At 43.7% G+C, this 27,847-nt stretch overlaps 1 long non-coding RNA gene across 1 annotated transcript; it reads right to left on the bottom strand.

Moving 5' to 3' along the window:
- Positions 1-27,459, bottom strand: LOC140914889 (uncharacterized). The gene is made up of 3 exons (XR_012160029.1): positions 27,226-27,459; positions 3,381-3,498; positions 1-247 (listed from the first exon to the last, which is right to left on the bottom strand). It is a non-coding gene; the product is annotated as an uncharacterized lncRNA (long non-coding RNA).
- Positions 27,460-27,847: the final 388 nt, after the last annotated feature.

The following is a 27,847-nucleotide window of genomic DNA, read 5'->3' as shown; positions in this document are numbered from 1 at the left end:
TCAATCCTCCCCGACAATATCCTCTATGCAGGGTGCCTTCTTAGCTGATATAAAGCTAGCATAAGGGCTCTACATCAGCCCCCTGATGTATGGGTGGATCATGGGTGTGTTGAAGATGTGGCTGGAGTGCACTGTAGGATAGCTGTTCTTTGTCTGATAGCCATTGATGGTTATGGAAAGCAGAGCATCATTTATAGAACTCCTGAGGCTGCTCTATATTAGGGGCCAGGCAGTTTCTTGCACAGCCCTAGAATGAAGGGAGCACAAAGGTGACATAATTTGGCTACTGAGAATCAGGTCCATTGATTTACTGGAGAATAAAACTTGATCAGGTACTGAAACATTAAAATTCTGAGGCTGATAAAAAAAGAAAAGGGAGGGGACTTTATATCCTTTCTGAAAACTGTCTTCCAAGAACTCAAACACACCTGATAATTCTACTTCTACTAAGAGTACAAATTGCACTGCCTTTAGACAACTGTCATATACAGCCACAAGATATTTATTTTTCCTAGATCTTGGATCTGGCACTTTAGGCTCAAATATATGCTCTGAGTCCACTGAAGCATGACTTTCTTTAAAAAAAAAAAAAAAAAAAATTAAAACTATCTTTCCAGAAGAACTCTTGGGGTTTTCCTTTTAAAATTTTTTTGTAATTTACTTGCCTCCTTTTTATCAAATATTATCAATTGGTACAACAGATACTGTAACACACTATTCTTATTTTACATGCTTTTTTTTTTTAGAATGAAAAAATTAGTTGGGATAGATTTAATCTACTAATCACAATATACAGTTTAAATTGGAGGCAACAATTTTACACCCAGCCAAAGTGTCAGATAAGTTTCATATACAACAAAAAATACCTGTTTTGTAATCTTAAAATCACATTGAGACTAATAGATTATACGAAGACAATACGTGGTGCTGATTTAGATATGGACAATCTTTTGCTTCTAACTCATTGGGTATTATTTGTTCAACTCATGAAATGAGAGGAAAGATAATTTAAAGCTAAACACACACATTTAAGGTAACTTTGATTTGTTTAAATAAGCAGACAGTCAAGGCTGAATGTGCAGCCTTTATTTTGTCCCTTTGCATATATGCATGCAGTGCCATACAGTTTCTGGGCCTTTCCTTGCTACTCCCAAAATGGTCAGAGGGATTATTGCTGAGCAATTTAAGTTCCTGTCCCCACAATCAGAGGCTAAGCATATTGCCTTTTCAATATTTTCAGCACCTCCCGAAATAAGAGGGACATTTTTTGAGGCTCTGACTATAATGATTAGTGCATCTATCATATCTAACTCTCTTTGGATCATGGTGCTGTACTAAATTAGGCTCCTATTTCCTCTTAACAATCAGTTTGTATCTCATAATGATGTCTGCTCTTCTATTACATATATTATCACAAGAGTTCCACTATACCATTCCAGGTGCCTTGATTTACATACTACTATTAGGTGAACTGATCTATCACCATGGTGTTTAATTTAATTTATATACTGGGAACACAATTAAATTTAATTTGTCCCCATACTCTACTTGCTATCTCTGTTGTGAATGCCTAAATAGTGTCAAGGCATATTTAGATATTTCTTACAACTTAATGCAAGGGTTTGTGGGATATAAACACGAGCTAAAAATCACTCATCTCTTAATTCTGTCTTTTCTCTCCATCTCTTTTAGAATGCTTTTTTTCCCCAGGATTTGCAATTTAGCAGTTCAGCTGGAGTCTCGTCTAACATTTGAATGAAATGTTTGTTTTATGGAAATCTCCATTATATTGCCTTAGGAATATTGCCAGATTACATCTCCACCTCATTTCTGCTGACGCATAGGTCTTTATTCAAACCTTTGTGTCATCTTGTTTAGACTATTGTTGTAGAGCCCTTTTATGCTGTTTTGCCCTGCATGCCATTAATAGACTTCAGCTGGTACAAAATGCCACAGCTAGAATTCTGCTTGGAATCTGATAGTAAGAGCATAACTCCAGTTTTGATCAGTCGACACTACGTAAGTGTTCTTATTTAAGGCCATAGGTGTATGGAACTAGACAATCTGCAGTATGTCAAGAGGCCATGCAATGTTACACTATGAAGATTTTTGATTAAAAAGATTACAAAAAGAAAGCAAATATCTGAAACCACCAAAGGAAGCTTTATCTCCAATCTAGATCTAACCTCCTCAGCCCCCAAACAGTGCTGAAAAATAAGCAGTTTCCAAAGGAGGGGTGATTGACTCCACGCAGACAACATGAAATGTAAAAGTATACGAAGATTTAGTCTGAGACTTTAAATGGCCAAGTTATGGAAACAACAACAATTAGTCACAAAAATGAAAATGTTCTTTTTCTAATTGTAGCATTACTAAATCCCTTGTGAGTGAGTCTGTCTATATTTTCCTTGTTATGTTGTCTTACATACTTATGACAAAATCTGATTTAATTGGTAAAGCCCCCCTTTCACGCTGATTTTGGGCTCACAGATGTAGAGCATGTAAATCCACATATTTTCTTTTCACAACCTTGCTATAACAAGGCAAACTTTGGTCCCTTAATTCAGTGGGAATTTTGTCAGTGATTTCAGTGGGATCATAGGACCAGGGACTCTGACATGTGAAATTGAGGTTGGATTATCTAGATTAACACAGTATGCCAATATCTTCTTCAGTCATAAATGAATCATTCAACTACCTTTTGGCTTTACATTGAGGGGAGACAGGGTAAGAGATATTATACGTCCCCCTCCCTATTCCCTTGTATAATATTAAACACTCAAAATTCAACAAGTCCTAACTAATCCTATTTGATTATAAATATTGCTGTTTAACTCTCTGCTTAGTTGCTTAAATCTTCACTTAAGAACAGATGCAATGATTTTAAAATGCCCTCTGTTTATTATCATTTAATACATAATTATAGCAAATTTTAACTGATTTTAACTGATCAATTTTGTGCAGAGTACTTATTGCAATATGTTCTGATTTTTTAAAGGCAATGTGCCTGATAATAGTTTCCAAAAAAGTTATGCAACTATTGAAAAAATAATCAGAGTCAATATTTCTAACAACGTCATTTCAAAACCTAGTGCTAGAAGGTAATAGCCTGGTATTGCTACATATAAGGAATCAAGACACTATACAACCTATTACTTCAAGCTTGAAGAGAAACAGGCCCCATGTGCAGTAGAAGCAATACTGTGTTAGCCAAAATCATATTTAAATATTGTCCTTCTAGTAAGGATGGTTTCAACACTCTGCCTGGCCAGTGTTGACCAAGGAGAACTGTTTTACAAACTGTGCTCTATATTAGGTCAGGTTTCTCTTCCAGGGTAGACACTGTCCTAAGTCCAACAAAAATATTTGTAGTTTCATACCAGCACTTGTACTCTAGATTCTGCTCCGGGACACTTGCTTGTTTTCTTTGTGGTATATTCCAGTTTCTTCTGATTCCTTAATTTATCTTCTACCTGGAGTTTTCACCAACTCCTCATCCTTGTAAGATAACCAGAAACATGCAAAGGAAAAGAACAAAATGATTAATGAAAAATAAAACCCTTGAAATATAAAATCTTGAAAATAATCCTAATAAAAAGAAATGCCACAGTTGCAGGAGTGGGAAAGGACAAGGATGAAAGATTTGAAACAGGAATGTACCAGAACACACAGCAAAATATTTTTAAACTGAAAATATTTAATGGATGCACATGCTGCTTACTCATCACAATATAATTCTCTACAGTCTATTTGCTGCCATTCTTAATTAACTGAGTGAAGTTCAGTACTCAGTTAAACAAGAATGGTGGCTATCCAGCAAGTTGGTAGGGTCCCATGCATTGTTTAGGCATTGGAACAAGTTTGCCTCCATATTTGGTACAGACCCAGGGATCAATATGCACATACTTGGTGGAGTTCCTAGGGAGAATTCCTACAGAAATGGCAGAGTGAGTGAAGCAGGAGCATCAGGGCTTCCAGCCAATACTCCACAACGTGCATGAGCCTCAGTGCATACACAACTGTGGTAGGAGGGAAAAGTCTAGCAGAAGCAAAAGTACAACAGCAGCAATGGGGTCATGTGACACCTCTGATTATTGGGCTAAACTGTCACCATCATTAATTCCAACAGTTTGTCTTCTCACCTAAGGAGAGCGCCAATAGTTGCAGAAGACATCATACAAAAGAGGTGTGATCTTCCCTAAATTACAAAACTGTCCCATACCAGACACTCAGGAAACAGCTCCTGTTGATATGATACTCAGTGATTCCTAAGAAATGTCTTCCATTTGGGTAGAAAAGCATAGGAAACTGTATTAAGGCCCAAGTCATATTTTAAAGAAATGTTTGGGTGAATACAGTAGGTCCCACTCACTCTAGTGAGCCTGAGTAATCCTGTTTGTTGAGATATTTAAAAAAATGTTTCTAAAATCTTTAATTTGAAGTATCTTGGATTTGTTTCTATTATCCCACTCTTCCACGTGTGCCTTCTCACCCCTCATGCATGAACACCCTCCACAAACTAATCCATAACACCACTGCTGTGTCCTCCTCAAGTTCCATAGGCATCTGTTGTGATGACTATGGAACACAGATGGCTGATAATGGTTAGGAAGGTGGGGAGCTGGGACAACTTTTAAAAACAACCTCCACAGCACTTTTGTACCTAAAAATTACACACCCAGCCAGTCTATGAAAGACATGGTGGTATTACTGTTGCCTCTCCTAATCCCAGTTTGTCTATCACACCCATTTGTTTAGACTGAAAAGTCTCTGGGACAGGGACTTCCTCTATATTTGTAAAACACCAACCTCAGGTTGGGGGACTCAAGACACTACTGTAATATAAATAATAATTACAAGCAAAGAAAGTTAAAAGAGCTCAATCCTCTTTGTGTGCATGTACGATACAGCCTTCACTGACAACACCATATAATATTTTTCCAACACCTATCCATTCAGTTAATGGGTGGTTATTCAAATTTTTTTTTAGTTTTCTCATACAGTGTGCAGCCTCAGGCCTTATTTACAGCACACAATCCAAACCCTGCACTGAATACTAATATTTAACTTTCTCTTACTATGTTGCTGATTGTTATAACATCTGAAGGCTTCACAAACATCAATAAATTTATCTTCAAAACATGCTGTGAAATTAGATGATATTATTATCCCCATTTTAAAGATTGGGGAAAGTGAGGCACAGACAGATTTAAACTCAAATTGTCAACAGGTTCCTCCAGCAGCAGAATACGGACCCTGGACTTCAGAAAAGCAGACTTTGACTCTCTCAGGAAACTGATGGGCAGAATCCCCTGGGAGAATAAGATGAGGGGGAAAGGAGTCCAGGAGAGCTGGCTGTATTTTAAAGAATCTTTATTGAGGTTACAGGAACAAACCATCCCGATGTGTAGAAAGAATAGTAAATATGGCAGGCAACCAGCTTGGCTTAACAGTGAAATCCTTGCTCATCTTAAACACAAAAAAGATGCTTACAAGAAGTGGAAGATTGGACAGATGACCAGGGAAGAGTATAAAAATATTGCTCGGGCATGCAGGAGTGAACTCAGGAAGGCCCAATCACACTTGGAGTTGCAGCTAGCAAGAGATGTTAAGAGTAACAAGAAGGGTTTCTTCAGGTATGTTAGCAACAAGAAGAAAGTCAAGGAAAGTGTGGGCCCCTTACTGAATGAGGGAGGCAACCTAGTGACAGAGGATATGGAAAAAGCTAATGTACTCAATGTTTTTTTTGCCTCTGTCTTCACAAACAAGGTCAGCTCCCAGACTACTGCACTGGGCACTGCAGCATGGGGAGGAGGTGACCAGCCCTCTGTGAAGAAAGAAGTGGTTTGGGACTATTTAGAAAAGCTGGATGAGCACAAGACCATGGGGCCGGATGTGCTGCATCTGAGTGTGCTAAAGGAGTTGGTGGATGTGATTGCAGAGCCATTGGCCATTATCTTTGAAAACTCATGGCGATCGGGGGAGGTCCCGGACGACTGGAAAAAGGCTAATGTAGTGCCCATCTTTAAAAAAAGGGAAGGAGGAGGATGTGGGGAACTACAGGCCAGTCAACCTCACCTCAGTCCCTGGAAAAATCATGGAGCAGGTCCTCAAGGAATCAATTCTGAAGCACTTAGAGGAGAGGAAAGTGATCAGGAACAGTCAGCATGGATTCACCAAGGGCAAGTCATGCCTGACTAATCTAATTGCCTTCTATGACAAGATAACTGGCTCTGTGGATGAAGGGAAAGCAGTGGACGGGTTATTCCTTGACTTTAGCAAAGTTTTTGATACGGTCTCCCACAGTATTCTTGCCAGCAAGTTAAAGAAGTATGGGCTGGATGAATGAACTATAAGGTGGATAGAAAGCTGGCTAGATCGTCTGGCTCAACGGCTCCATGTCTAGTTGGCAGCCGGTATCAAACAGAGTGCCCCAAGGGTTGGTCCTCGGGCTGGTTTTGTTCAATATCTTCATTAATGATCTGGAGGATGATGTGGATTGCACCCTCAGCAAGTTTGCAGATGACACTAAACTGGGAGGAGTGGTAGATACGCTGGAGGGTAGAGCTAGGATACAGAGGGACCTAGACAAATTAGAGGATTGGGCCAAAAGAAATCTGATGAGGTTCATCAAGGACAAGTGCAGAGTCCTGCACTTAGGATGGAAGAATCCAATGCACCGCTACAGACTAGGGACCGAATGGCTAGGCAGCAGCTCTGCAGAAAAGGACCTAGGGGTTACAGTGGATGAGAAGCTGGATATTAGTCAACAGTGTGCCCTTGTTGCCAAGAAGGCCAATGGCATTTTGGGATGTATAAGTAGGGGCATTGCCAGCAGATCGAGGGACGTGATCGCTCCCCTCTATTCGACATTGGTGAGGCCTCATCTGGAGTACTGTGTCCAGTTTTGGGCCCACACTACAAGAAGGATATGGAAAAATTGGAAAGTGTCCAGCGGAGGGCAAGAAAAATTATTAGGGGACTGGAATACATGACTTATGAGGAGAGGCTGAGGGAACTAGGATTGTTTAGTCAGCAGAAGAGAAGAATGAGGGGGGATTTGATAGCTACTTTCAACTACTTCCAAGGGGTTCCAAAGAGGATGGATCTAGACTCTTCTCAGTGGTAGCTGATGACAGAACAAGGAGTAATGGTCTCAAGTTGCAGTGGGGGAGGTTTAGATTGGATATTAGGAAAAACTTTTTCACTAGGAGGGTGGTGAAGAACTGGAATGTGATACATAGGGAGGTGGTGCAATCTCCTTCCTTTGAGGTTTTTAAGGTCAGGCTTGACAAAGCCCTGGCTGGGATGATTTAGTTGGGGATTAGGTCCTGCTTTGAGCAGGGGGTTGGACTAGATGACCTCCTGAGGTCCCCTCCAACCCTGATATTCTGTGATTCTATGAATTTGGGGTACCTACTTGAGATACCCTAAAAATTGGACCCTGGGTACTTGGCACATTATAGCACTCTTTATGTTCCAAGTACAGCTCCATTTGGCTTCAGTGGCAGCTGTGAGTGCTTATCACTTCTACAAACCTGGCTATAAGTGTCTCATATTGGGCACCCAGGAAACAGGAATATACAGTTAGCAGCCAACTCAACGTTTTCCTTAACATGACTTATGGAATCATAGCATAACAGAGTTGGAAGGGACCACTGGAGGCCATCTCGTCCAACCCCCTGCCCAGAGCAGGACCAATCCCAACTAAATCATCCCAGCCAGGGCTTTGTCAAGCCTGACCTTAAAAACTTCTAAGGAAGGGGATTCCACCACCTCCCTAGGTAACGCATTCCAGTGTTTCACCACCCTCCCAGTGAAAAAGTTTTTCCTAATATCTAACCTAAATCTCCCCCACTGCAACTTGAGACCATTACTCCTTGTTCTGTCATCAGCTACCACTGAGAAGAGTCTAGATCCATCCTCTTTGGATCCACCTTTCAGGTAGTTAAAAGCAGCTATCAAATCCCCCCTCATTCTTCTCTTCTGCAGACTAAACAATCCCAGTTCCCTCAGCCTCTCCTCATAAGTCATGTGTTCCAGTCCCCTAATCATTTTTGTTGCCCTTCGCTGGACTCTCTCCAATTTCTCCACGTCCTTCTTGTAGCGTGGGGCCCAAAACTGGACACAGTACTCCACATGAGGCCTCACCAGTGTCGAATAGAAGGGAACGATCACGTCCCTCGATCTGCTGGCAATGCCCCTACTTATACATCCCAAAATGCCATTGGCCTTCTTGGCAACAAGGGCACACTGTTGACTCATATCCAGCTTCTCGTCCACTGTAACCCCTAGGTCCTTCTCTGCAGAACTGCTGCCTAGCCATTCGGTCCCTAGTCTGTAGCGGTGCACTGGATTCTTCCATCCTAAGTGCAGGACTCTGCACTTGTCCTTGTTGAACCTCATCAGATTTCTTTTGGCCAATCCTCCAATTTGTCTAGGTCCCTCTGTATCCTATCCCTACCCTCCAGCGTATCTACCACTCCTTCCAGTTTAGTGTCATCCGCAAACTTGCTGAGGGTGCAATCCACACCATCCTCCAGATCATTAATGAAGATATTGAACAAAACCGGCCCCAGGACCGACCCTTGGGGCACTCCGCTAGATACCGGCTGCCAACTAGACATGGAGACATTGATCACTACCCGCTGAGCCCGACAATCTAGCCAACTTTCTACCCACCATGTAGTGTACCCATCCAGCCCATACTTCTTTAACTTGCTGAGAAGAATACTGTGGGAGACCGTGTCAAAAGCTTTGCTAAAGTCAAGGAATAACATGTCCACTGCTTTCCCTTCATTCACAGAACCAGTTATCTCATCCCAGCCCTGGTCTACACTAGGACTTTAGGTCGAATTTAGCAGCATTAAATCGATGTAAACCTGCACCCGTCCACACAATGAAGCCCTTTATTTCGACTTAAAGGGCTCTTAAAATTGATTTCCTTACTCCACCCCGACAAGTGGATTAGCGCTTAAATCGGCCTTGCCAGCTCGAATTTGGGGTACTGTGGACAGAATTCGACGGTATTGGCCTCCGGGAGCTATCCTAGAGTGCTCCATTGTGACTGCTCTGGACAGCACTCTCAACTCAGATGCACTGGCCAGGTAGACAGGAAAAGAACCGCAAACTTTTGAATCTCATTTCCTGTTTGGCCAGCGTGGCAAGCTGCAGGTGACCATGCAGAGCTCATCAGCACAGGTGACCATGATGGAGTCCCAGAATCGCAAAAGAGCTCCAGCATGGACCGAACGGGAGGTATGGGATCTGATCGCTGTTTGGGGAGAGGAATCCGTGCTATCCAAACTCCGTTCCAGTTTTCGAAATGCCAAAACCTTTGTCAAAATCTCCCAGGGCATGAAGGACAGAGGCCATAACAGGGACCCGAAGCAGTGCCGCGTGAAACTTAAGGAGCTGAGGCAAGCCTACCAGAAAACCAGAGAAGCGAACGGCCGCTCCGTGTCAGAGCCCCAAACATGCCGCTTCTATGATGAGCTGCATGCCATTTTAGGGGGTTCAGCCACCACTACCCCAGCCGTGTTGTTTGACTCCTTCAATGGAGATGGAGGCAATATGGAAGCAGGTTTTGGGGACGAAGAAGATGAGGAGGAGGAGGAGGAGGTGGTTGTAGATAGCTCACAGCAAGCAAGTGGAGAAACCGGTTTTCCCGACAGCCAGGAACTGTTTCTCACCCTGGACCTGGAGCCAGTACCCCCCGAACCCACCCAAGGCTGCCTCCTGGACCCAGCAGGCGCAGAAGGGACCTCTGGTGAGTGTACCTTTTAAAATACTATAAATGGTTTAAAGCAAGCATGTGAAAGGATTACTTTGCCCTGGCATTCGCGGTTCTCCTAGATGTACTCCCAAAGCCTTTGCAAAAGGTTTCTGGGGAGGGCAGCCTTATTGCGTCCTTCATGGTAGGACACTTTACCACTCCAGGCCAGTAACACGTACTCGGGAATCATTGTAGAACAAAGCATTGCAGTGTATGTTTGCTGGCATTCAAACAACATCCGTTCTTTATCTCTCTGTGTTATCCTCAGGAGAGTGAGATATAATTCATGGTCACCTGGTTGAAATAGAGTGCTTTTCTTCAGGGGACACTCAGAGGAGCCAATTCCTGCTGGGCTGTTTGCCTGTGGCTAAACAGAAATGTTCCCCGCTGTTAGCCACAGGGAGGGGGGAGGGTTGAGGGGATAGCCACGCGGTGGGGGGAGGCAAAATGCGACCTTGTAACAAAAGCACATGTGCTATGTATGCAATGTTAACAGCAAGGTTTACCCTGAAAGAGTGTAGCCACTGTTTTATAAAATGTGTTTTTAAATACTGCTGTCCCTTTTTTTTTCCTCCACCAGCTGCATGTGTTCCAATGATCACAGGATCTTCTCCTTCCCAGAGGCTAGTGAAGCTTAGAAAGAAAAAGAAAACGCACTCGCGATGACATGTTCTCCAAGCTCATGCTGTCCTCCCACACTGACAGAGCACAGACGAATGCATGGAGGCAAATAATGTCAGAGTGCAGGAAAGCACAAAATGACCGAGAGGAGAGGTGGCGGGCTGAAGAGAGTAAGTGGCGAGCTGAAGACAGGGCTGAAGCTCAAATGTGGCGGCAGCATGATGAGAGGAGGCAGGATTCAATGCTGAGGCTGCTGGAGGATCAAACCAATATACTCCAGCGTATGGCTGAGCTGCAGCAAAGGCAGCTGGAGCACAGACTGCCACTACAGCCCCTGTGTAACCAACCGCCCTCCTCCCCAAGTTCCATAGCCTCCACACCCAGACGCCCAAGAACGCGGTGGGGGGGCCTCCGGCCAACCAGCCACTCCACCACAGAGGATTGCCCAAAAAAAAGAAGGCTGGCATTCAATAAATTTTAAAGTTGTAAACTTTTAAAGTGCTGTGCTTCAAGTGCTGTGTGGCATTTTCCTTCCCTCCTCCACCACCCCTCCTGGGCTACCTTGGTAGTCATCCCCCTATTTGTGTGATGAATGAATAAAGAATGCATGAATGTGAAGCAACAATGACTTTATTGCCTCTGCAAGCGGTGATTGAAGGGAGGAGGGGCGGGTGGTTAGCTTACAAGGAAGTAGAGTGAACCAAGGGGCAGCGGGTTTCATCAAGGAGAAACAAATAGAACTTTCACACCGTAGCCTGGCCAGTCATGAAACTGGTTTTCAAAGCTTCTCTGATGCGTACCGCACCGTCCTATGCTCTTCTAACCGCCCTGGTGTCTGGCTGCACGTAACCAGCAGCCAGGCGATTTGCCTCAACCTCCCACCCCGCCATAAACGTCTCCCCCTTACTCTCACAGATATTGTGGAGCACACAGCAAGCAGTAATAACAGTGGGAGTATTGGTTTCGCTGAGGTCTAAGCGAGTCAGTAAACTGCGCCAGCGCGCCTTTAAACGTCCAAATGCACATTCTACCACCATTCTGCACTTGCTCAGCCTGTAGTTGAACAGCTCCTGACTACTGTCCAGGCTGCCTGTGTACGGCTTCATGAGCCATGGCATTAAGGGGTAGGCTGGGTCCCCAAGGATACATATAGGCATTTCAACATCCCCAACAGTTATTTTCTGGTCTGGGAATAAAGTCCCTTCCTGCAGCTTTTGAAACAGACCAGAGTTCCTTAAGATGCGAGCGTCATGCACCTTTCCTGGCCATCCCACGTTGATGTTGGTGAAACATCCCTTGTGATCCACCAGAGCTTGCAGCACTATCGAAAAGTACCCCTTGCGGTTTATGTACTCGGCGGCTTGGTGCTCCGGTGCCAAGATAGGGATATGGGTTCCGTCTATGGCCCCACCACAGTTAGGGAATCCCATTGCAGCAAAGCCATCCACTATGACCTGCACATTTCCCAGGGTCACTACCCTGGATATCAGCAGATCTTTGACTGCGTGGGCTACTTGCATCACAGCAGCCCCCACAGTAGATTTGCCCACTCCAAATTGATTCCCATCTGACCGGTAGCTGTCTGGCGTTGCAAGCTTCCACAGGGCTATCGCCACTCGCTTCTCAACTGTGAGGGCTGCTCTCATCTTGGTATTCATGCGCTTCAGGGCAGGGGAAAGCAAGTCACAAAGTTCCATGAAAGTGCCCTTACGCATGCGAAAGTTTCGCAGCCACTGGGAATCGTCCGAGACCTGCAACACTATGCGGTCCCACCAGTCTGTGCTTGTTTCCCGAGCCCAGAATCGGCGTTCCACGGCATGAACCTGCCCCATTAGCACCATGATGCATGCATTGGCAGGGCCCATGCTTTCAGAGAAATCTGTGTCCATGTCCTGATCACTCACATGACCGCGCTGACATCGCCTCCTCGCCCGGTATCGCTTTGCCAGGTTCTGGTGCTGCATATACTGCTGGATAATGCGTGTGGTGGTGCTCCTAATTGCCAAAGTGAGCTGAGCGGCCTCCATGCTTGCCTTGGTATGGCGTCCGCACAGAAAAAAGGCGCGGAATGATTGTCTGCCGTTGCTCTGATGGAGGGAGGGGCGACTGATGACACGGCTTACAGGGTTGGCTTCAGGGAGCTAAAATCAACAAAGGGGGTGTCTTTACATCAAGGAGTATTTCAGGCAGGACTTCACGGAGGGTTCCAATAAGAAATGGTGCACCTAAGTTATTGTTCTTATTGGAACAAGGAGGTTAGCCTGGCCTCTGATACATGGCTAGATTTACCTTGCTGCACCTTCTCTGTGAGTGACTGCAGTGTGACCTAGAGGAATGAGTCCCCTAGACAGGGGAGGAGGCAAATGAGTACAAAACAAATCTGGTCTATTTCTTGTTTTGATCCACTCCATCTATCTTTTACATCTTTGGCTGGCAGCAGACGGTGCAGAAGGACTGCATGCCATCCACATCTCATGGCTGCTCGGCAGAAGATGGTACAGTACGACTGCTAGCCATCCTCATCTCTTGCCTGCCCGGCAGAAGATGGTACAGTACGACTGCTAGCAATCCGTATCGCCTGCCTGCTCACCATAAGACGGTTCAATAGGACTGACTGCAGGACTAAAAAGAGAATGACCTGGTCAAGTCACTCCAAATTTAGTCCCTGCGCCCATGTCTGTCCCGGCGCTCCCAGCCGACGTGGCCAGGAGCACCTCGGACATGATGATGACAGCTACCAGTCGTACTGTACCGTCTGCTGCCACAAGGCAAGGGGTTGCTGCTACTGTGTAGCAATGCCATACCGCGTCTGCCAGCACCCAGGAGACATAGGGTGACGGTTACCTGAGCGGGCTCCATGCTTGCCGTGGTATGGCATCTGTATAGGTAACTCAGGAAAAAAGGCGCGAAACGATTGTCTGCCCTTGCTTTCACGGAGGGAGGGAGGGAACGGGGGCCTGACGATATGTACCCAGAACCACCCGCGACAATGTTTTAGCCCCATCAGGCATTGGGATCTCAACCCAGAATTCCAATGGGCAGCGGAGACTGCGGGAACTGTGGGATAGCTATCCACAGTGCAATGCTCTGGAAGTCGACTCTAGCCTCGGTACTGTGGAAGCACTCCGCCGAGTTAATTCACTTAATGCACTTAGAGCATTTTCTGTGGGGACACACACACTTGAATATATAAAACCGATTTCTAAAAAACCGACTTCTATAAGTTCGACCTTATTCCGTAGTGTAGACATACCCATAAAAGGCAATTAGATTAGTCAGGCATGACTTTCCCTTGGTGAATCCACGCTGACTATTCCTGATCACTTTCCTCTCGTCTAAGTGCTTCAGAATTGATTCCTTGAGGACTTGCCCAACATCACCTAGTAATTCTTTGGCAGAGGCAGGAACAGGCTCTGTGCTGGGAACAAGGGGTTCAGAGTGTGGGAGAGCTCAGAGTAGGAACAGGGGCTTGGGGTGCAGGAGGGGGTGTAGGCTCTGGGGTGGGGCCATGGATGAGGGTTTTGGGGTGCAGGATGGGTCTCCGGGCTGGAGCAGGAGCTTGGGGTGCAATAGGGAATGGGACAGGGGGTTGAGGTGCGGGAGGGACTCAGAGCTGGGGCAGGGGGTTTGGGGCACAGTTGCCAGCTTTCATGCGGTAAATAAGCACCCCAACTTTCACGATAAGCCAAAAATCAAGCTAATCCTTATTTCAAAATAAGGCCAAAATAAGCCAATCCCTAAGAACCCCTACACTCTATATGACTAAATCCCCCTGGCATGCAGTCTGGGACTGTGGTGGGCCTGCTATGTATCCCTGACTCTCTCCACCCCTTGCCCCTGCTTCACGGGAGCTGATAAAAAAAAAAAGCAGCAGCAAGCTACAAGCCAAAAACTAGCCAACAAGCCAATTAAGCCAAAACCAAGTGCAATTTCTATGTTTTTTTCATGGGTTTGGCATGTCTGGTTTGAGGTGCAGGCTCCAGCCAGGCGGTGCTTACCTTGGGCGGCTCCTGGAAGTGGCCAGTCTGGTTCCTAGGCTCAGGAGCAGCCAGGTGGCTCTATGTGTTGCCCCTGCTTGCAGGCACCGTCTCCGCAGCTCCCATTAGCTGTGGTTCCTGGCCAATGGGAGCTGTGGAGATGGCAGTCGGGGCAGGGGCAGCACGCAGAGACCCCCTGGCCGCCCTTGCACCTAGCAGCCAGACTGGCCGCTTCCAGGAGCAGCGCGGAGTAAGCAAGTAGGAGCGTGCAAGTAGGGACCAGACTTTTAGTGGCCTAGTAAAATCTCCCAGATTGCTTTCAATAGTCACCAGGAGATTGATGCCGATTCCGGTAGACTCCCGGCCAATCCGAGATCGTTGGCAACCCTATCTTTGGGAGATAGTAAGGATTGATTCTTCAGATTACCTCATCTTTGAGGGAACATTGAGAATTGAGGATCTATACAAGTAAGTTTGATTCCCCTTATGGAGCTATATTAGAGGCTCAAAAAGACTTTGGCAAACACTTAAAACATGATAGAAAACCCCCACCAATTTACTATTGAATCTTCGTGCAACGAATAGTAAACCAGTATTATTGCAGAAACAACAAGGAGTACTTGTGGCACCTTAGAGACTAACAAATGTATTTGGGCATAAGCTTTCGTGGGCTAAAATCCACTTCATCAGATGCATGGAGTGGAAAATACAGTAGGCAGATTATATATATATATACACACACACACACACACACAGAGTACATGAAAAGATGGGAGTAGCCTTATTTAATTAATAATATTATAATGGGTCTAATAGTGTTCTGATTTCCCTAGAATATGGATCACTTTGAGTACACAGTTCTCTTTTTCCTGTGGTGTGGGACCGGCTATAGAAACACTAGTTAACAGGCTGGTGGTTCATCTATACAAACATATACATCTTTCTTTTTAATTTATCCTCACACCACTTCAGGTGTGGAGGATGTCCACCAATTTCTGCTACTTATTTTGCTCTTGCCCTGGTCTCTTCAGATTCCTGAGTGTCATGTTGATGGATCTGGCTTCTTTCACTATCGTTCTGTGTAATGTTTCTCTAGATCACCCTCTTTTGCTCTTCTGTAATATTTGTGATTAGAATGGCCACAAAGGAAATCTCGTCAATGAAGAACATCAAGTTACAGAGGAACACTTCAGCTAATGAAAGACACGATCAATTTCCCATATGCCTCATACACAACTACAGGAAAATGTGCTTGTCACACCAGAACTCAAGAAAAATTAGACTCACCCCAGCAGAACACCACCAAAAATGAATCAATATGTATCATCAGTGAAATAATCACACCTCAGAGAGGGGCGGTATCCCATATGTGACAGTTTAGGGCATCGGTCTATGTAAAACTTATGTATTCGGATTGATTTTATTAACACTATGTATATAAAGTGACCCTCAGTGTGTACTGAATCAGCCACTTGTTAGCAAAGACTGGTCATGTCTCTCACAAACCCTATCTGGAAGCTACTTCAGGACAATCAAGAAGTCATTAACGCTGAATGCCTCTAAGTTGCTAGAACAATGGTTACTCTAAAACAGGGGTAATCTATTATTTTTTGTCAAGGTCCAAATTTCTTGGACAACGTCTAGTCAAGGTCCAGACTCCAGAGAAAATAATAATAATAATTAAAAAAATGATAACTAAATAAATAGATTTTGAGGTCAGTTCAAAGGCATCTGGTGGTCTAGATTTGGCCCCTGGTCCGCCTATTGGCTACCCCTGCTCTAAAGAGCATATGACCAGGCTAAAGGAAGCTGGTTCTTCCAGGTTCCCTGAAGGGGGTAGGGTTGGAGCAATAAACAATCCTGAGTAAAAAAGAAACTGGCACAAGTTCTAACATGCAGAATTCACCTTGGTTTGAATGAACAGAGCCAACTCAGATTTTTTTTTTCTTCTGGGATACCAGAACAGATTCAATAGGAAGGCACCATCAGTTTGAACGGAAACTTACTCTTGAAATTTTGAGCAAAGCCAGATGTTATAGAAAAGCCCCATTGAAACCAATAAAAATTGCTAAAATCCAGCCTCTCTGAATTCAATGGAAAATCTCTTGTGAAACCAATGGAAAATTTTGCATCTTATTCAGTGTTGTAACAAATACAAATTAAGATCCAAATTTTCAAAAGATCATACTCAGAAAAGTGCACACATCAGTAAGGGATTTCAAATGCACACATACATAGGACATCAGGCATTGCACTTGTTTATGTGTATGTTATTTCAAATGCATGTGCATTGGTCATTGCAAACACACACTTGAAAATTTGGGCACATGTGGGAAGGGGGGAGAAAGCTCATCTAAATCTTACTGAAATAAAAAGTTAAGATTAAAAAAAAAATCAAAACTATCGGTCTGATTTTGCTGGCTTGCAAAATCAATTCTCAAGGAGGGAAACTATAAATTAAGCAATATCTAGTCAGGTTACTCTTTAATTTTATTAAAATATAATGTGCTTATTGCCATTCAGCTACCATAGGTGCTTGTTTACATAATTAAAGGAAATAAATTCCATAAAATCATGAAAACAAGAAATATTCCTAACTTTCACAGAAATGTAGGCTGGAAGGGACCTCATCGAGTCCAGCCCCCTGCAATGTGGCAGGACAAAGTAAACTTAGATCATCCCTCAAAGGTATTTGTCTAACCTTAGAAACCTCCAGTGATGGGGATTCCGCAACTTCCTTGGGAAACCTATTCTAGATCTTAACTACCCATATAATGAGAAAGTTTTTCCTAACATCTCCCAGGCTGCAAATTAAGCCCATTACAACTTGTCTTATCTTCAGTGGACATAGAGAACAATTGATCCAACTGTTCCTTCATTGTGACTAGATACCCAAGAGTTAATCCTTAGCTGTGAAGAATAGCTATGATTTTCTGGCATTAAACCAGAGCCTGGATGTTATTCTGATGCTGTTTTTCCCTCTTTGGTGAATAATGTTGTTACACTTGCATTAACTACTAGTGATGTTTCTGTAAGGGACTCCTGGGACTCTTATCCTCTTGTCTCATTTCCAGTAAAGCAACTACTCATCCTTAACACCAACATGATCCCCACTGGATAAAAAACAGAACTCAACTCATCTGGCTGTCTGATCATTGGCTAACTAGCACTGAAATGCCACCTGAACAGTATTACACTTTATTTTTATGGCAGCAGTCATTTTAGATACTCACTACTCCTTGGGAAATTCCAGATCTTAATAAAGTCTTGATCCTGACCAAGGTTACTATGCCCTACCACAATATCAAATAATAATAATAATAATAAATATAATTAATTACATACACGTGACTTCAAACTGCAGGTATTATTTATATATGTGAATAGAACAATGGTTCTCAAACTCTGACCTATGGACCACCAGTTGTCCACGGAATTTTTGCTCATGGTCGGCAGAACAAAATATTTTGAGAACCAAGAAGTGGGTAACTGGGGAAGGTGGAAAGGGGAGATGGTTCCATAAGAGGGTCTTTTTCACAAGATGGTCCACAGGATGAAATGCTAGAAAACGACTGGGATAAAAATATTTGTAACATCCTAGTTTCATTTCTTATATAAGTCCAAGTTCCACAGCCCTTACTCACATGAATAGTCCCACTGAGAACAGAATTGACTCCAACATGCTATTCCCACAGGTCACCAAAATATAAATGTAATTAATATGGGTATACCACATCACACACCCATATTAACTGTACTGATTGCATGTATATTGAAACCAACTTGCTTCTTTTCTACACGGAATGCAAAGACATTTTCTAAAAAAACGTAATCTTTTATATTAAAAATAATGTATACAAGAATACACCATCTTAAAATTCTAAAGAGAAATCATTTATGTTCTGCTTAATGATATCACCAGAAACCCTCAATGGCTTTATATCTTTGTATGAGAGAGTTACTCATCTATATGTTCAGACACCAAGTTGTTCACTTTTACTGCAAAGTAAATTGGTGGTGGGAGAGAGGTTTTGTTTTCTGTTACAGAACAACATGTGCAGGGAATACATTACTCTTGAAAGACTGGAAACAGCAAGTTACAGCCTAAACCATTCTAGTAGGCAACTCTTCTAGTCCTGAAAACTGACCCAAGAATTGCAATAATTTAAAGATATATAAATGTAATATGTATCACTATATTGTAAATTCACATATTTCCTATCCTTCAGAGTAGTACCAATTAAAAAAATCACCCTTATAAGTATAATATGAAGATAAATTATCTCTCTACAATATAGTCATACCACAGTATTTGGTTTTATATAGCCTTTTTTTCATAGTCAACATATCCCAAATCCCAGTCAGAGTAGCGCAGGACATTTTGTCCATAGAAACTCATTTTGGTTTTGGTTTTTAAACAAAGTTCAAATTTTAATTTTCTTAGGGTTTAATTTTGTCATCAGTGATTCCTGTGCACTTGCCCTTGTAGTTATTGGAGCTTCACAGGAGTCACCAAGGGCAAAATTTAGGCTTACTTGTTTTCATTCTTATTATTAACTATTTGTTTAATGCTATTTGTCTTTTATAATGCTCTGGTGCTTGGGGAGAACACTCTTATCCCTGCAGTAAAATGTTGTGGGGTTTTTTTATTTTGTTTTGAGAAGACTTGGGCAAATTCCTAAACCTAGAATCACTTTTAAACATTTATATTACAGCATCACCTAAATGACAAACTGAAAAGTTGTCAGAAAAAGCCATATGGGTGGCCAACAATTAAAAAAATATATATCAGGGTGAACAGATTGTTGGTGTGCACTACAGAGTATAAGTGAATTAGGAAACAATACTGAGGCTTCAGTACTCTTTGAGAGTTGAACAACTCCCAGCAACTTCCATATACAATTTTTAAGCCCCTCAGAGAGGAAGGCCTTTTCTCCTTGAGTCTCCACAGTAGTGCCTTTTGGGCAAATAAGATTATTATTGTACTTCAGGCAAAAAGGTCACAATATAGTGGTTTGAAACAGGGACATTTCCATCCCTTTCTGTCCTTAATATTCCTCATTGAAAAGTTCTTCATGAAAAACAAATTGCTGGACAGAGAACTAAGAAAACTGCTTGCAAGTGCAGTTCAATAGGTCTTCCAGTGCGTCTTGCAGTACATGGTACAGGAGAGGCCACTATGGCTGAATGAGTGGAGAACAGAACATTAAGGACATTTGAAGGGCAAAATTCTGCAGTGAAATTATACTCTGTAAACGCCACTGACATCAGTAAAGAGGCATAGGGTTTCAGTCAGTGCAAATTTGCCTGGAAACTGCCAATATCTATTTGTTGGAAAGAAGAAAGCCTCCAGTCCAGAGTGATGGAACTGAAGATAAAGAAATTTAAGAGGTTCGTTCAAATTAAATTAACATTTAAAAACTAAATGATATGAACTTGCTACTGAGCTCCAATCAGTTAAAAATAATTGTATAGCTTATGCAACTCTACACTAAGCCTGAGGAAACCCATTTAAAAAAAAACTTCTCTCTCTCACTTGGCACCAAGCAGAATAAGCCTACAGTGCAAACATGGAGCTCCAACACTCATGCAAATGGACTGTGGTATCCAAACATCTTCAAGGGCTGAAGGGTTAACTTTTTTCCTCTTTCCTCTTTTCTTTGTTTAAAATAACCAGTTTGTTTCCATTTGTATGTCATACATCAACCCAGCAAAAGCACTCCAAGTTTACAAATACATACACTTAAGGTAATGGCATAAAGGAAGAAAATTATTTAGTCTCAGAAGATGACAGAACAAGCAGTAATGTCCTAACCCTAAGGAACAAAAAGGTGTGGGTAGCTATTAGGAAAGTTCTTGGGGACTGGATGGATTTGGCAGTTAGTAATGGGAAATGAGCATTTCACCTTTAGGTTACCGGATCAAATGGGAACATGGTCAGTTGTCACTATAAATTGTTACCATATGAGGACTGTTCAATGTTTTATACGTAAAAAGAGATGGTGGCAGAAATAGTTCAGTCCCTCCTTGACAAGTGAGAATATGTATCCTGCATATCACAAAACCACCACAAAGTTTTCACAGCCAGTTTTCATAGAGAGAACAAAGAATGGAGATTGAAACACCACTCCTCCCAATACGTGCACTTAAAGGTTGTCTTGCCACATGATTGAGGTTGCTGCCTGTGCTATACCTCTTCTGTTGATAAAGGGCTTCAGCCTCAAAGGCTGTCAAGCTAGCACTTTTCATGACCACTACAGTGATTGAAAAAATAGTTAAGAAAAGGTACAATAGAGAACTGGACTATCAAGGGAAATGGTCAAGGCACCAATACCACAGAGATTCAAGAACAGGTTAGATAAGGCATTAACAGGAATGATTGAGTGAATGGAGAATGGAAGGTGGAAGACTCTGTTACACAGTGGTCTTTTCTGGCCCTACTCTCCATTATATTTTGATTTATATTTGTAACTAGCAAAAGAAATTAAACCTATTTTAGATATAATTATTACCTTGCACGACATGTAGGAACTGGCAACAAGTATCTTCATTTAAGGAGTTTGTAGACAAACAATCCACAGACTAGTGTGTGTTCTGTGGAGAATTTTTTCTATAGATGTTAAAGAAAATATTGTATTTTTCCCAGTTTTGCCTCCGGTAGTGTTGCTGTCTATCATAGTAGTCTGATCTTTGCTTTGGATCACTGCAGGTATCTAGCAAGGGTCTCTAAAGCAGGAACGGGGGTGAGGAAAGTGTCTTGTTAATTTTTTCCAGTGGGGAGGCTGACTACTCATTTCCAGTTTTAGGTAGCAGGAAGAGATTTACATGACGGTGCTGTGGCATGAACCATCAATGGCACAGAGTCTGTGAAGCAAGTGGGAACATTTGATACCTCATAAGCAAGATTTAATACTTCAGACTTTATACTCAACATTTCTTTTAAAGAAATAGGGAGGGATGGGGTTGGTTTAAGGTTTGGAATATCACGGTGTGTATCCTATTGAAAACTATGCTTCCCTGATATAAGACAATAAAAGCAACAGGATTCAAAGTTCATCTGACACTCCCCTTTTATCTGCTTTCTCACACCACTTTACCCCCATTGTTCTTTGGGTTCTGGTATGTAGAATACAGCAATCTGCCTACCAATCCGAAAAAGAGTGTTATGCTCTATCTTCCTTAAACCCACCCATGAGTTTGGCACCCTGCCATTCCATCTCACTTTATTCTGTGTATTTTACAATGAACAGAAGAAAAAAGTGGAGCAGATAGTCCTTTTATACTGCTTTACTGCTAGTTTTCTTAGCGCAGTTCCACTTTTGTGCCAAACAGTACCCAAATAAAATATGGATTTTCTTCTTTTTGTCTGTTTGTAGATGTTTTAAAGAAAATTAAATGAAAGAAACGTTGATGCAGCATTAATGTTGGTAATTTAAACATATCAAACTAAATTTTCCACTTCTGTGTTAACTTGGCCATATTGCACACCTATTTCTGATGAATATTTTATTCATTTAAATATACCTCCTGTTTAATGTGTCCAATATTGCTGAGCTACCACGGCTATGCAGACTAACCCTTGTTAACTGCTGAACTTCCTGAGTTTTGAGTGTTAAAATGATTAGAGTGAACGCTGAATTAATCTAGTCTTTTTACATCCAACAACTACACTATTTGTTGATATAGAATTATCTATGAAGTGCCAGTGTGTTCACCTCTGTATGAACACAGAAGATGGCATGCCCCCTCTCTCCTAACAGTAATGTAGGAGACACTAACAGCAACCCTGTCCATGAACATGTTTGCTTTCCTGCCCTCTTCTGGAGAAGAGCTGCAGGTATGGAGCTCAGCCCATTAGAGATAAGATTCCAAATTCATAGCCGTGAAAAATGTGTCAAGGACCATGAAATCTGGTCTTTTGTGTACTTTTACCCTATACAATACATATTTCACAGGGAAGACCAGCATTTTTCAAACTTGGGCTCCCAACCCAAAAAGTGGCTACGAGGGGCGGGGGGGCGTCACGGTATTGCCACCCTTACTCCTGTGCTGCCTTCAGAGCTACGTGGCCAGAGAGTGGCGGCTGCTGGCTGGGCACCCAGCTTTGAAGGCAGCGCCCCACCAGCAGCAGCGCAGAAGTAAGAGTGCCAATACCATACCATGCCACCCTTACTTCTGTGATGCTGCCTTCAGAGCTGTGCGGCATAAAAGAGTGGAAGCTGCTGGCTGAAGGCCCAGCTCTGAAGGCAACAGCACAGAAGTAAGGGTGGCAATACAATACCATGCTACCCTTACTTCTGCACTGCTGCTGTTGGCAGTGCAGCCTTCAGAGCTGGGCTTCCAGCCACCCACCACCGCTCTCCACCACCCAGCTATGAAGAAGGCAGTGCTGCTGTCAGCAGCAGCACAGAAGTAAGGGTGGTAATATGGCAACCTCCCTACGATAACTTTGCGACCCCCCCAGTCCCATTTTGAGTCAGGACCCCTACAGTTACAACACCATGAAATCTGAGATTTAAATATCTGAAATCATGAAATTTATTATTTTTAAAATCCTATGACAGTGAAATTGACCAAAATGGACCATGAATTTGGTAAGGCCATCGAAATAAAGGATGTACAACGACCAGACAAGAGGGTGGGGGTTTAAATAGAGACTGTTTAAATGGACACACACACACAAACATATACACACCCCACAGTACTTATGACACAGTACTTATGTTTTGTATTGCAGGTGCCTGAATGTGTACAGTGGAGTTGCATCTTATGCGGGGGTTAGGTTCTAAAGTCAGCATGTAAGGCGAGAATCGCGTATAGTCAAATTACCCTTGAAAATCCCTTAAATCGGCCATAAAACACAGTATACTGTACATGGTTTTGTGTATACATTTATATATATTACTGTACAGGGTTGTATATAATAAAGAGTACATATGCAAAATATAATTTTACAGTACTGTATTTTTAATTACAGAGGGGTAATTACAAGGGTCATCAGGGCATGATGTCGATCCAGGTGACGGAGAACTTGGGTGATGGAGAGCTAGTCATAGACGAAGTGGTTGGCTCTGGTTCAGCTCGAGAAGTTGATTGCGTAGGCTCATCTGCTGCTGGTTGTTTTTCCTTGAAAAACATGGTGATCGGCAACTGTCGCTGTTGTCTCTTGAGCTGCTCGAACGTTTCTTGATACAGTCTCAAATTGTCCATAATACTACATGTGATTTTGAGGCTTCGTTCCACAGAGGGATCGTATTCAGAAATTAAATCATTCAAGTGTTTCGCTGCTTGGAACATTTCAGCAAATTTATGAAGATTCCAACTTGCTGGCTCTTCCTTTTAGTCATCATCTTCTGTAGATGATTTTATCAGTTCCTATAACTCTTCGTTAGTCAAGGTTTCTCTACGGCTCTCAAATAATTCTTCAATTTCTTCCTCAAGGATGTCGACGAAGCCATCACCACCCCCTTGTCTGGCCACCTGAACAATGCGTTTCACTTCTTTGTCAATGGTTGGGAAACCCTTAAAATCATTCACACGTTCTTTCAATAGGTTTCGCCAACATGCATTGACTGTTTCATGCTTGATTGCATCACTTATATTAAACAGGCAATGGATGCAATCGGCAATGTTGAAGGACTTCCAACACTCCATCACATTAAGTTTGGGATCAGCATCCATAGCGCTATGTATCTGTGAGAATGTAAGCCTCGTGTATGTGGCCTTGAAACAGCAAATCACGCCTTGGTTGAGAGGTTTGAGGTGGTATTGGGGGGGGGGGAGAGAGAAAGAGGACTTCAACATGGTTATGCGCAAACCAGAGTGCCGCAGGGTGGCCAGGAGCATTGTCTATGATCAGCAACACTTTAAAGTCAAGTCCTTTCTCTACAAGGTACCGCATGACCTCCTGAATGAAACACTTGTGGAACCAATTCAGAAATAATGCTGCTGTTACCCAAGCCTTTTTATTTGATTGCCAGAACACAGGCAGGAGATTTTTGTTCTTGCCTTTTAGGGCACAGGGATTTGCAGCCCTGTAGAACAAGCCCAGTTTTATTAAATGCTCAGCCGCATTGCCACAAAACAACACGGTCACACTATCTTCAGCTGCTCTGAAGCCAGGGGCTTCTCTTTCTGATTTCAAAGTGTAAGTGCGGTTGGTCATTTTTTTTTTCCAGAAGAGCCCAGTCTCATCAGCATTAAAAACTTGTTCCAGAAGATAGCCCTTTTCTTCTATGATTTTCTTTAATTGTTTGGGGTAGGCTTTTGCTGCCTCTTCATTGGCAGATGCAGCTTCACCAGTAGTCTGCACATTTTTGAGGTTGAAGCGGTTCCTAAAACTGTTAAGCCAATCTTGGCTGGCTTTGAATTCCTTCTCATCAGAAGGCTGTCCCTCTTCGGCAGGAGGTTTGAACAGCGCATAGAGGCTAAGAGCCTTTTCTCACAACGTGTTGCCATTGATAGGCACGCATTACGGTTCACATCTTCCAGCCATAAGTTTAATGCCTTTTCAGTCTTCACTAAAGTCTTATCACGCACCTGGCTCATCATCTTAGCAGTTATTGGAGCACTTGATGCCACGGCTTGACGAATTTCTCTCTCTCAAATCTTGATGGCACGGATGCTAGATTCATTGTGGCCATATTTACGCGCCACGTTGGAGACCGACATATCTACTCTCAATAAGTTCAACACAGCCAGTTTTTCCTCCAGTGTTGGAACAGATTGCTGTTTCTTCGGCTGGGCACCAGATGAACTAGTTGGCTCTTGTTTAGCGGCCATGTTGTATGAAAAATACGTACAGTATCTTTAAAGTCTAGAATCACACTCAGCATGGCGAGATGCTCACACTATGAGAGGCATGCAGGAACTGAGACCAACTGAGGGAACAACAGATTCACGTCTCCCATCTCACGCTCACTCCGGGGCATACGGTCATTGAGTGGAATGGTGGGCGGAATCACCTGCACTATTTATAGGTATCTTGTTATTTTTCTTTTTTGTTTGCCGAGTGCGGATAGTTGAATTCGCACAAGTTAAATGCGTGTATGATGCGACTCACCTGTACAGCATTTTCCCCTGCTATACTTGGCTGCTTCATTCTTGAATGCAAGTTGGCATCACAGGGAAGGAGAGGAATTGTAAATTTCATGTTACCGCCTCCATACAAGAAGACAGGAGACAGAAGTCCAGGAAAAGGGGAAGGTATGCAAATTGCATTCCAGAGAGAAGCTGTATACTAAGGACCCAGTAATAGTCTCAGTGGAGCCAGTGGCCATCAACTTTAAAGGGAGCAGTATCAGACTGTAGTTTATGTAAGAGTGCAACTGTAGCACATTTATTGAGTAAATTGGCTCAGCTTTCCCCCAAAATATAGAATGCTTGGAACAAACTTTTATTTTGAAATAGGTCAATTATTTTGGCCTACAACCAAAACCCTTTTAAAAAATCTTTGTATTTAACAAAGAATGTCCTTGGCCTATGTTTTACAGATATATAACTATACAATTTCATATTTTTCCCTGTTCAAATCTGATTTAAAATATACTGCTTCCTGTCCTGCACCCCAAATATCAATGATGAGATATTGGCAACCTTAATATCATTTAAGATAGTAAGGAAATCAAAGGGTTGGTTAGTTCATAAAGGCACAGGTTACCACTCTTTTCTGACTGTGCCAAGAAAATAACAGTTTAGTGTCGCAAGACTTTCTCAGCTCATGACCTAGCCTCAGGAAACTGGGGTGGGTTTTTGAGTGCAAAGTACATCCTATCCCCCTCCCACTGTTTCAGACACTGATCCTTCACTGTCAACAACAATGTATTTTGTGTGTGTGTATGCATGCACACATGTGTGTGAGAAAGATGATTCACCAGCCTTTATTCCATATAGATGATGATTCATTCAGTCATCTCCAGATCATACTAACATACTAAACATGCTCAATAATAAAGCAAAAAACAAGTTCTTAAACTTTTGTGCTCAAACATTTATTTTTTAAAGTGAGAAATATGCAGAGTAAGAGGAAAAAATGTGCAATGAGGAAATACAAAGGGTTGTATTTCACTTCCACCACAACCACTGGAAAACACACCCAACAGTATGCATAAAAAGAGCTCATCAGTTTTGCCTGGGGGCTCAGACAGGTGTGTCTCCCAGTTCTGCACTGGCTACATCCTTTGGGCCATGACTAGTCCCCCTATCCCCAACTACTTGGAGAGAGAAATGCACAGGAGTAGCTCTCTGTGCAACAGAGGACTTCTGTCTCTCCTCCTTATATAATAATCCAACCTAATCAAAACGGAAGCCAACGACGCTGCCATGGAGCATTAACTAGAGATAATTACCCTAGAAACAGATGGTCTGAACCAGAACCTATTGCTCACTAACTAGCCACCCAGGCTCTTTTGCTAGGAAAATCCTTGGTGGAAGCACACGCAGCAATCAAATGCAAACCTGCTTGTTACCAAACAGCGAATGTGCTGCTGCTGCTCTCAGTCCCCAGCTACAAGCATCACAAACTGCAGCAGCTTCTTCCAAACGCATTTCAGGGTCTCTCTCTCTCTCTCCCCCTCTCTCCAGCCAGACATCTCAGCTCGCTCAGCCTCTGCCCGCCCTGAAACAGGCTCTCTAATTAAAGGGAAATGAGGGAGAAAGTTACTCTGTGGCTCTCTGCTCCAGTCCCTTGGAGCCCGTCACCTCCCTCCTGCCTCGCTGCTGCTCTTCCCTGCAACATGATTCAACAGCAATGTCACGTTAAGCAACTTGTTACGACACCTGCTCGCCCCCCTGCGCCCCAGAACCGGGCTCCCCAGCCCCCTGCTCGGGCGTGCGGGCAGACGGGTCCCTTACCTTCCCTCAAGAGGCCCTGAGCTTGGGGGGGAGCGCGGGCGGGCGGCAGGTAACGGTAGGGCGCTCCGGAGCGGGCGGGCGGGGGCGGAGGAGGCGGCTGCGGGAGCCAGCCGGGGGAGAGCACGGCGGAGCGGAGTGCGAGGGAGCGGCGCGGGGGGCGGAGGAGTTTCCCGGGCTTGTTTACGCATTGCTGCCCTGTTCCGCGCGCACCCCGCACGCTCTGATTGGACACAAAGTGGGGCACAGCCTGTCGCCGCCCGCCTGCCCTCCGAGCCACGCCGCCGCTCCCTGGCGCTGGCCCCGGCCGGTCGGGGCTGCGGAGCGGGGCCGGGGACCGCTCTAACCGCCCCGCCCCGCCCCAGGAGCTGCCCGCCCCGGCGCCGCAGATGCCCAGGCGCCCGGCCGCTGGGGCCCCGATGAGCGTGTGCACCGCGGCTGCACAGGCCCAGTAGCGCAGGGAAGCCCCAGCAGGGCTGCTGCCGCCCTTACCCGGCCAGCTGCCTGGCTGAGGCGCCCCGGGCCCGGAGCAGGGCGGGGAATGGGGAGAAGGCTGCGCGTGCTGGCGGCGGGGGGGGTGCTGAGAGCAGATGCCGAGGGACACACGAATAACCCGCCGGATTTT

Source organism: Lepidochelys kempii, chromosome 7 (assembly GCF_965140265.1).
Source record: "Lepidochelys kempii isolate rLepKem1 chromosome 7, rLepKem1.hap2, whole genome shotgun sequence".
Classification (NCBI taxonomy): Eukaryota; Metazoa; Chordata; order Testudines; family Cheloniidae; genus Lepidochelys; species Lepidochelys kempii.
This window is presented reverse-complemented; position numbering and strand designations above follow the sequence as displayed.